The following is a 10,691-nucleotide window of genomic DNA, read 5'->3' as shown; positions in this document are numbered from 1 at the left end:
AAAGGGTGACCTCCCGCTAATGAAGAGGAAAGGACCCCACAATTTTCCCGTCTTTTATGCAGGGTCCATACTTCAGGGTCACCAAGGAACCTAGGTGCAGAAGAAAAGAATTCCTGCAAATAATTGTGGGAGAAATGGTAGAATTAGAAAACACCATTTTGTAGCTTGTAATAAAATAATGAATTCAGGCAATAATCACCAATAGTTGAAACACTTAGAGGATAAGTCAATGTGTGTTCTGGTCAATAACAAGACATCCAAAGCACTGTGGCTGACCACAACTGTTCCATAGGCTGCCTCACGGTCAGCGTGGACCTGGCTCAGCTGCGCGGGTCTCACTCAGGGTCTCTCAGACTGCTGGGGTCAGACGGAGGCTGGGACTGGAGTCATCAATCATTCTCTCCATCCATCATTCTCATGTCTGATGCCTTGGCTGAGATGACAAGAACAGTGCGGACTGGCGGGGCATCCCTCTCGTCATGCGACCTCTCCACATGGCTAGCTTAGGCTTCCTTGCAGCATGGCAGACTCAGGAGAGCCAGGCTTCTTGCGTGGCAGCCAGCTTCCCCCAGAGTGAGGTTCTGAAAGACTAAGGGGGAAGCTACGAGACTTCCTCGGAAATCACAGTGTCACTCTCACCACATGCTAGGGTCGAAGGCAAGGCTTGGAGCCAGCCAGATTCGAGGGCCGGACTACAAAAGGGTATGAACGCTGGGAGACGTGGCTGGTTGGGGGAACATGGGTGGGAACCAGCTGACAAATGAGGAGCCCTTACATGGAGGTGGCAGACTGTCACCATCAGAACCCACAGATCGTTTTTAGTATCACCAACAGAGGGACAAGCTGATGCATGTGCCTCTGATATGGTGCAGTGGGAAACCCCATCATGGAGTATCGATTGAGGCTAATTCTAATTGAGACATCATTTCTGGGAAGTACATGGGGAAGGAGGTAGCAATACTATGAGGGAGCAAACGCAGAGTCCAGAACGTGGAAAAATCCTCAGGGGCTTCTACAATAAGTCAAAAGCATTAAATTTATTTTTTTTTAATTTTTAATTATTTATTTATTTTGGCTGCGTCAGGTCTTAGTTGCGGCACGCAGGATCTTTTAGTTGCGGCATGCAGACCTCTTATTTGCGGCATGCATGCGGGATCTAGTTCCCTGACCAGGGATTGAACCCGGGGCCCCTGCATTAGGAGTGCGGAGTCCTACCCACTGGACCACCAGGGAAGTCACATTAACATTAAATTTAAAAAGAGAAGGGAGGGGACCCACCCTAGATTGGAAAGACCTTAAGAGCCTTAAAGGCAAAACCCACACACAGGTCTTTTCTGGATCCAGAGTCCAACAGACCAACCATAATATAAAAAGACACTTTTGAGGCAAACAGGAAAATTTGATTATGAACTGGGTATTGGATGAGCCCAAAGGGTTATTATTTATTTTGTTAGGTGTGATCATGACTTTGTGGTTATGTAAGAATGTGTGTGTGTGTGTGTGTGTATGTGTGTGCAGAGAAATATATAGAAGTGAAATCACATTATGATTAAGATTTTATTTTAAGTACTTCAACAGAAAGAAAGAAAGAAAAAGAGAGAGGATTAAGTAGATGAAGGAAACGTGGCCAAGTCTTGCTAATGATCCACTCTAGCTGGGTGATGGGCATACGGGGCTTTATTGTACTATTCTTTCCACTTGTGTGTACACTGGAAATAGTTCATGATAAAAAGAAAAGTTTAAAGGGGAGCCGTTGAGAGGGAGCCTTTTATCCCTGCTGCTCCTGACAGCGCGGCCTCACACTGGAATCATTTGTCACGGTAAAGCTCAGCTGCCCAGACCTCGTCAGGAACGCATGCAGCCTTTCAAAGTCACCTTTCGCAGATCCAGAGGCCGAGTTTCTAAGCCGTCACTTTCCGCCCTTCCTATTGTTCAGCGGGGGCTCTGCTCAGCAAGACTGCAGGTTTTAGCTCCTAAAGAACAGCAGGGTCCCCCCACCAGCATGGCTCATCCCCAGCGTTCTGTCCCCATTGTGGGGGAGTGACACTGGCATCACATGGATCCTTCAAGGCACACGCAGCATCAGGGAAGAAGGTCAAATACTTGGCACGTACAAGCCCACATGTGCACATCCTTCCCAACACGCACGATGGAGGGTGGGGGGCGGCGGGGGGTACACTCAGTGGAAACTCATTGGCCGTGGCCAGTCCTCCTTCAGGCTAGATGATCCTTCTTCCTCTGTAAAAAGACAGGCTAGAGCAGGGGTCCTCCCTCCTGGCCCACCCCCAAGCGATATCTCTTCGTAGATTTGAATTCTGCCTGTGTTTTAAATACTTTGCTGATTTCCAGGTCATTGTGCTCAGATCAGCATTTTGGGGCCCAGGGCCTGAGTCTATGGCCCCTTGGGGCTCGGATGGGCTGCCTCAGACCTCCTGGGAAGGAAAGGAGTGTGGAGAGAGGTTGCTGGCCTGGAGATCAGGCACCCCAGACCCAGCCACAGCTGAACACCGCTGGGAGGGTCATCACTTCTCTGAGTCTCATCCGTAAGCCGGGAGCAGGGCCTGACGCTGGCCCTAGGCCCCAGCTTCTGGGATTAAGCACCATTCACCAGGCCAAGGCTGATGGCTTGTTTGACCTGCAGCGATGCAGAGCCACTGCGAATGAGTTGGATTTATCACAGGCAGGTCTGAGTCTAATATCTGCTCTCTTTCCAAGGAGAACCCAGGCCAGGCCAGGGTGTCACCTGGGAGATGTCATCTGTGCCCCAGTTCTTACCTGAGCACACGAGAGATAGAGCTTTACAAAGAAGGCATGTGGGGGACTTCCCTGGCGGCCCAATGGTTAAGACTCTGCACTTCCACTGCAGGGGGCACAGGTTCAATCCCTGGTAGGGGAACTAAGATCCTGCATGCCATACGGTGCGACCAAAAAAAAAAGAAGGGTTCAAGGTGTGACAGCACAGAGGGGCCAGTGGTGTGTATGTTCAGCCAGAGGAAAGCTACATGCCCCAGACTGGGAAGCCCTCAGCCCCAGAAGGATATTTTGGAACCATTATGCGATCAAAGGATTCAACCCAAATGAATAAACCAAAATTAACCCAAGTTCTATTCTTTCCCATAGTTAGCAAAGCTATGGAGTCTCCAGTATACCTGTCTACCTTCCAGCTGTATGATGCCATGGGAACACACTTGTGCACACACACTCAGGTACACGCAGAGCTCGTGGAAAACATCAGGCCACCCAGAGAATGACTTTTTATAAGTCCCACCTGCAGACAAACCAGATGCCCTGCCCCACCCTCACCTGACTAAGCCCTCCTTCTAAGGACCACTCTGTAGATACTGGGCATTTCCCTGCCCCTCTCATCTGGAAGGACAGCACATCCACAGACTGGCCAATACTTTTTGGGCACTGAAATGGCACTAAACACATTATGTCACATAACCGGGTAGGCAATAGAGCCAGGAGAAATTTCAAAAGAGCCAGAACATTCTTACTGTACAAACATGCTTATTTTTAGAAAAATATTCTTTCCTAACAATGTAGCAGGATTACAAGGGATTATTCGTTTTGAACTTTTTTTATTTTTATTTTTTGGCTTATCTGTATTTTCAACTCTTTTTTTTTTTAATTTTTGAATTTTATTTTATTTATTCTTTTATACAGCAGGTTCTTATTAGTCATCAATTTTATACACATCAGTGTATACATGTCAATCCCAATGGCCCAATTCATCACACCACCATCCCCACCCCCCCGCAGCTTTCCCCCCTTGGTGTCCATATGTTTGTTCTCTACATCTGTGTCTCAACTTCTGCCCTGTAAACTGGTTAATCTGTACCATTTTTCTAGGTTCCACATACATGCATTAATATACAATATTTGTTTTTCTCTTTTGACTTACTTCACTCTGTATGACAGTCTCTAGATCCATCCACGTCTCAACAAATGACTCAATTTCATTCCTTTTTATGGCTGAGTAATATTCCATTGTATATATATATATACCACAACTTCTTTATCCATTCGTCTGTCGATGGGCATTTAGGTTGCTTCCATGACCTGGCTATTGTAAATAGTGCTGCAATGAATATTGGGGTGCATGTGTCTTTTTGAATTCTGGTCTTCTCTGGGTATATGCCCAGTAGTGGGATTGCTGGATCATATGGCAATTCTATTTTTAGTTTTTTAAGGAACCTCCATACTGTTCTCCATAGTGGCTGTATCAATTTCCATTCCCACCAACAGTGCAAGAGGTTTCCCTTTTCTCCACACCCTCTCCAGCATTTGTTGTTTGTAGATTTTCTGATGATGCCCATTCTAACTGGTGTGAGGTGATACCTCATTGTAGTTTTGATTTGCATTTCTCTAATAATTAGTGATGTTGAGCAGCTTTTCATGTGCTTCTTGGCCATCTGTATGTCTTCTTTGGAGAAATGTCTATTTAGGTCTTCTGCCCATTTTTGGATTGGGTTGTTTGTTTCTTTAATATTGAGCTGCATGAGCTGTTTATATATTTTGGAGATAAATCCTTTGTCCGTTGATTCGTTTGCAAATATTTTCTCCCATTCTGAGGGTTGTCTTTTTGTCTTGTTTATGGTTTCTTTTGCTGTGCAAAAGCTTTGAAGTTTCATTAGGTCCCATTTGTTTATTTTTGTTTTTATTTCCATTACTCTAGGAGGTGGATCAAAAAATATCTTGCTGTGATTTATGTCAAAGAGTGTTCTTGGGCTTCCCTGGTGGCGCAGTGGTTGAGAATCTGCCTGCCAATGCAGGGGACATGGGTTCGAGCCCTGGTCTGGGAAGATCCCACATGCCGCGGAGCAGCTGGGCCCGTGAGCCACAATTACTGAGCCTGCACATCTGGAGCCTGTGCTCCGCAACAAGAGAGGCCACGATAGTGAGAGGCCCGCGCACCGCGATGAAGAGTGGTCCCCACTTGCCGCAACTGGAGAAAGCCCTCGCACAGAAACGAAGACCCAACACAGCCATAAATAAATAAATAAATAAATAAAATTTAAAGGAAAAAAAAAAAGTGTTCTTCCTATGTTTTCCTCTAAGAGTTTTATAGTGTCTGGTCTTACATTTAGGTCTCTATCCATTTTGAGTTTATTTTTGTGTATGGTGTTAGGGAGTGTTCTAATTTCATTCTTTTACATGTAGCTTTCCAGTTTTCCCAGCACAACTTATTGAATAGACTGTCTTTTCTCCATTGTATATCTTTGCCTCCTTTGTCATAGATTAGTTGACCGTAGGTGCGTGGGTTTATCTCTGGGCTTTCTATCTTGTTCCATTGATCTATGTTTCTGTTTTTTGTGCCAGTACCATATTGTCTTGATTACTGTAGCTTTGTAGTATGGTCTGAAGTCAGGGAGTCTGATTCCTCCAGCTCCATTTTTTTCCCTCAAGACTGCTTTGGCTATTTGGGGTCTTTTGTGTCTCCATACAAATTTTAAGATGATTTGTTCTAGTTCCATAAAAAATGCCATTGGTAATTTGATAGGGATTGCATTGAATCTGTAGATTGCTTTGGGTAGTATAGTCATTTTCACAATATTGATTCTTCCAATCCAAGAACATGGTATATCTCTCCATCTGTTGGTATCATCTTTAATTTCTTTCATCAGTGTCTTATAGTTTTCTGCATACAGGTCTTTTGTCTCCCTAGGTAGGTTTAGTCCTAGGTATTTTATTCTTTTTGTTGCAATGGTAAATGGAAGTGTTTCCTTAATTTCTCTTTCAGATTTTTCATCATTAGAGTATAGGAATGCAAGAGATTTCTGTGCATTAATTTTGTATCCTGCAACTTTACCAAATTCATTGATTAGCTCTAGTAGTTTTCTGGTGGCATTTTTAGGATTCTCTATGTATAGTATCATGTCATCTGCAAACAGTGAGAGTTTTACTTCTTCTTTTCCAATTTGTATTCCTTTTATTTCTTTTTCTTCTCTGATTGCCGTGGCTAGGACTTCCAAAACTATGTTGAATAATAGTGGTGAGAGTGGACATCCTTGTCTTGTTCCTGAACTTAGAGGAAATGCTTTCAGTTTTTCACCATTGAGAATAATGTTTGCTGTGGGTTTGTCATATATGGCCTTTATTATGTTGAGGTAGGTTCCCTCTATGCCCACTTTCTGGAGAGTTTTTATCATAAACGGGTGTTGAATTTTGTCAAAAGCTTTTTCTGCATCTATTGAGATGATCATATGGTTTTTATTCTTCAATTTGTTAATATGATGTATCACATTGATTGATTTGCTTATACTGAAGAATCCTTGCATCCCTGGAATAAATCCCACTTGATCGTGGTGTATGATCCTTTTAATGTGTTGTTGGATTCTGTTTGCTAGTATTTTGTTGAGGATTTTTGCATCTATATTCATCAGTGATATCGGTCTGTAATTTTCTTTTTTTGTAGTATCTTTGTCTGGTTTTGGTATCAGGGTGATGGTGGCCTCATAGAATGAGTTTGGGAGTGTTCCTTCCTCTGCAATTTTTTGGAAGAGTTTGAGAAGGATGGGTGTTAGCTCTTCTCTAAATGTTTGATAGGATTCACCTGTGAAGCCATCTGGTCCTGAACTTTTGTTTGTTGGAAGATTTTTAATCACAGTTTCAATTTCATTACTTGTGATTGGTCTGTTCATATTTTCTATTTCTTCCTGGTTCAGTCTTGGAAGGTTATACCTTTCTAAGAATTTGTCCATTTCTTCTAGGTTGTCCAATTTATTCGCATAGAGTTGCTTGTAGTAGTCTCTTAGGATGCTTTGTATTTCTGCAATGTCTGTTGTAACTTCTCCTTTTTCACTTCTAATTTTATTGATTTGAGTACTCTCCCTCTTTTTCTTGATGAGTCTGGCTAATGGTTTATCAATTTTGTTTATCTTCTCAAAGAACCAGCTTTTAGTTTTATTGATCTTTGTTATTGTTTTCTTTGTTTCTATTTCATTTATTTCCGCTCTGATCTTTATGATTTCTTTGCCTCTACTAACTTTAGGTTTTGTTTGTTCTTCTTTCTCTAGTCCCTTTAGGTGTAAGGTTAGATTGTTTATTTGAGATTTTTCTTGTTTCTTGAGGTAGGCTTGTATAGATATAAACTTCCCTCTTAGAACTGCTTTTGCTGCATCCCATAGGTTTTGGATTGTCGTGTTTTCATTTTCATTTGTCTCTAAGTATTTTTTGATTCCCTCTTTGATCTCTTCAGTGATCTCTTGGTTATTTAGTAACGTATTGTTTAGCCTCCATGTGTTTGTGTTTTTTACGTTTTTTCCCCTGTAATTCATTTCTAATCTCATAGCATTGTGGTCGGAAAAGATACTTGATATGATTTCAATTTTCTTAAATTTACTGAGGCTTGATATGTGACCCAAGATGTGATCTATCCTGGAGAATGTTCCATGTGCACTTGAGAAGAAAGTGTAATCTGCTGTTTTTGGATGGAATGTCCTATAAATATCAATTAAATCTATCTGGTCTATTGTGTCATTTAAAGCTTCTGTTTCCTTATTATTTTAATTTTGGATGATCTGTCCATTGGTGTAAGTGAGGTGTTAAAGTCCCCCACTATTATTGTGCTACTGTCGATTTTCTCTTTTATAGCTGTTAGCAGTTGCCTTATGTATTGAGGTGCTCCTATGTTGGGTGCATATATATTTATAATTGTTATATCTTCTTCTTGGATTGATCCCTTGATCATTATGTAGTGTCCTTCCTTGTCTCTTGTAACATTCTTTATTTTAAAGTCTATTTTATCTGATATGAGTATTGCTACTCCAGCTTTCTTTTGATTTCCATTTGCATGGAATATCTTTTTCCATCCCCTCACTTTCAGTCTGTATGTGTCCCTAGGTCTGAAGTGGGTCTCTTGTAGACAGCATATAGATGGGTCTTGTTTTTGTATCTGTTCAGCGAGCCTGTGTCTTTTGGTTGGAGCATTTAATCCATTCACGTTTAAGGTAATTATCGATATGTATGTTCCTATGACCATTTTCTTAATTGTTTTGGGTTTGTTTTTGTAGGTCCTTTTCTTCTCTTGTGTTTCCCACTTAGAGAAGTTCCTTTAGCATTTGTTGTAGAGCTGGTTTGGTGGTGATGAATTCTCTTAGCTTTTGCTTGTCTGTCAAGCTTTTGATTTCTCCATCAAATCTGAATGAGATCCTTGCCGGGTAGAGTAATCTTGGTTGTAGGTTCTTCCCTTTCATCACTTTAAGTATATCATGCCACTCCCTTCTGGCTTGTAGAGTTTCTGCTGAGAAATCAACTGTTAACCTTATGGGAGTTCCCTTGTATGTTATTTGTTGTTTTTCCCTTGCTGCTTTCAATAATTTTTCTTTGTCTTTAATTTTTGCCAATTTGATTACTATGTGTCTTGGTGTGTTTCTCCTTGGGTTTATCCTGTATGGGACTCGCTGCACTCCGTGGACTTGGGTGGCTATTTCCTTGCCCATGTTAGGGAAGTTTTCAACTATAATCTCTTCAAATATTTTCTCTGGTCCTTTCTCTCTCTCTTCTCCTTCTGGGACCCCGTTAATGCGAATGTTGTTGCATTTAATGTTGTCCCAGAGGTCTCTAAGGTTGTCTTCATTTCTTTTCATTCTTTTTTCTTTATTCTGTTCTGCAGCAGTGAATTCCACCGTTCTGTCTTCCAGGTCACTTATCCGTTCTTCTGCCTCAGTTATTCTGCTATTGATTCCTTCTAGTGTAGTTTTCATTTCAGTTATTGTATTGTTCATCTCTGTTTGTTTGTTCTTTAATTCTTCTAGGTCTTTGTTAAACATTTCTTGCATCTTCTCGATCTTTGCCTCCATTCTTTTTCCGAGGTCCTGGATCATCTTCACTATCATTATGGTGAATTCTTTTTCTGGAAGGTTGCCTATCTCCACTTCATTGAGTTGTTTTTCTGGGGTTTTATCTTGTTCCTTCATCTGGTACATAGCCCTCTGCCTTTTCACCTTGTCTATGTGTATCTTCAACTCTTTAAAATAATCATGTAGAGCTGTCCCCATAGAGACTTCAGTACTATTACCATCCAAGGCCAGATAATTCTTTGTTGCTGGGGCCTGTCCTGTGCATTGCAGGACATTTAGCAGCCTCCCTGGTCTCTGCTTACCAGTTGCCAGTAGCATCTCTCCAACTGTGACAACCAAAAATGTCTCCAAACATTGACAAATGTCCCCTGGTGGAAAAATTCACCCCCAGCTGAAAACCGCTGCCCTAAAGTATCCCTGCTAAGACCAAGGATGGGTAGTCAGAGAGCTAAAGGAAGACCAGGAGACGGTAAGCACAATCATTGTCAGGTATCCATACTTCCCAGGTATCATCTCATTTAATCCTCACAAGAACCCAATGAGAAGGCTCTATAATCATCCCCATTTTGTTGAAGCTAAATGACTTATCCCAAGTCACGTGGCTATTAAAAGAATGTGTCATGAAAACCAAGAGGAAAGAATTTCAAGAAGAGAGGAGCCATCGGTGGTCAAAGATTATAAAGTGCTCTTAAAAATGAAAATGTGTAAGTGGTACCCCAACAGATTAGATAACACAGGTGAAATGGACAAATTCCTAGAAAGACATGCACTACCAAAACTAACTTTAGAAAAAATAGAAAATCTAAATACACCTATAATAAGTAAAGAGATTGAATCAGAAAACTATCCTCAAAGAAAAGTCCAGGGGGACTTCCCTGGTGGCGCAGTGGTTAAGAATCCGCCTGCCAATGCAGGGGACACGGGTTTGATCCCTGGTCCAGGAAGATCCCACATGCCGCGTGGCAACTAAGCCTGTATGCCACAACTACTGAAGCCCTCACGCCTAGAGCCCGGGCTCTACAACAAAAGAAGCCACCGCAATGAGAAGCCCACGCACTGCAACGAAGACTAACCCCACTCACCGCAACTAGAGAAAGCTCGCGTGCAGCAATGAAGGCTCAATGCAGCCAAAAATAAATAAATAAAAAATAAATAAATTTACTTTAAAAAAAAAAGTCCAGGCCCAGATGGCCTCATTTGTGAATTCCACTAACCTATTTCAAGAATTAATAACAATTCTTCACAAATTCTTCCAAAACATAGAAGAGAACACTTACAAACTCATTCTATGAAGCCAGTATTACCCTGATACCAAAATGCAAAATGAACACAAATGCAAGAATCCTTGACAAAATACTAGCACACTGAATCCAGCAACACGTAAAAAGGATTATACACCATGACCAAGTAAGATTTGGCCTGGGAATGCAAGGTTGTTTTAACACCTGAAAATCAATTAGTGTGATACACCGTATCAGTAGAACAAAAGACCAAAACCACATGATTATCTAAATAGATGCAGAAAAGCCATTGACAAAATTCAACAACCCTTCATGATGAAAACATTCAACAAATTAGGAATAAAAGGGAATTCTCTCAGCCAAACAAAGGGTATCTATGAAAATCCCACAACTAACATCATACTCAAGGTTGAAAGAATGAATGCTTTTCCCCTAAGATCAGGAACAAGACAAGGATGTCTGCTCTCACCACTTCTATTCAACATTGTACTGGAGTTATAGCCAGGGCAATTATGCAAGAAAATGAAATAAAAGACATCTATACTGAAAAGAAAGAAATAATACTATTTCTGTTTGATGATGACATAAACTTGTATACCAAAAATCCTAAGAAATCCACTAATAATAACTATTAGAACTAATACAT

General features: G+C 41.4%; 1 non-coding gene across 1 annotated transcript; it reads right to left on the bottom strand.

Annotated features, from left to right (window-relative positions):
* Positions 1 to 1,160: 1,160 nt before the first annotated feature.
* TRNAR-CCU (transfer RNA arginine (anticodon CCU)) lies at positions 1,161 to 1,233 on the bottom strand. The gene has a single exon. It is a non-coding gene; the product is annotated as a tRNA-Arg (tRNA).
* Between the last annotated feature and the right edge of the window lie 9,458 nt (positions 1,234 to 10,691).

The sequence above is a fragment of the Eubalaena glacialis genome, chromosome 10, assembly GCF_028564815.1.
Source record: "Eubalaena glacialis isolate mEubGla1 chromosome 10, mEubGla1.1.hap2.+ XY, whole genome shotgun sequence".
Taxonomy (NCBI): domain Eukaryota; kingdom Metazoa; phylum Chordata; class Mammalia; order Artiodactyla; family Balaenidae; genus Eubalaena; species Eubalaena glacialis.
The sequence above is the reverse complement of the archived record's forward strand: the minus strand, read 5'-3'. Positions and strand labels throughout refer to the sequence as shown.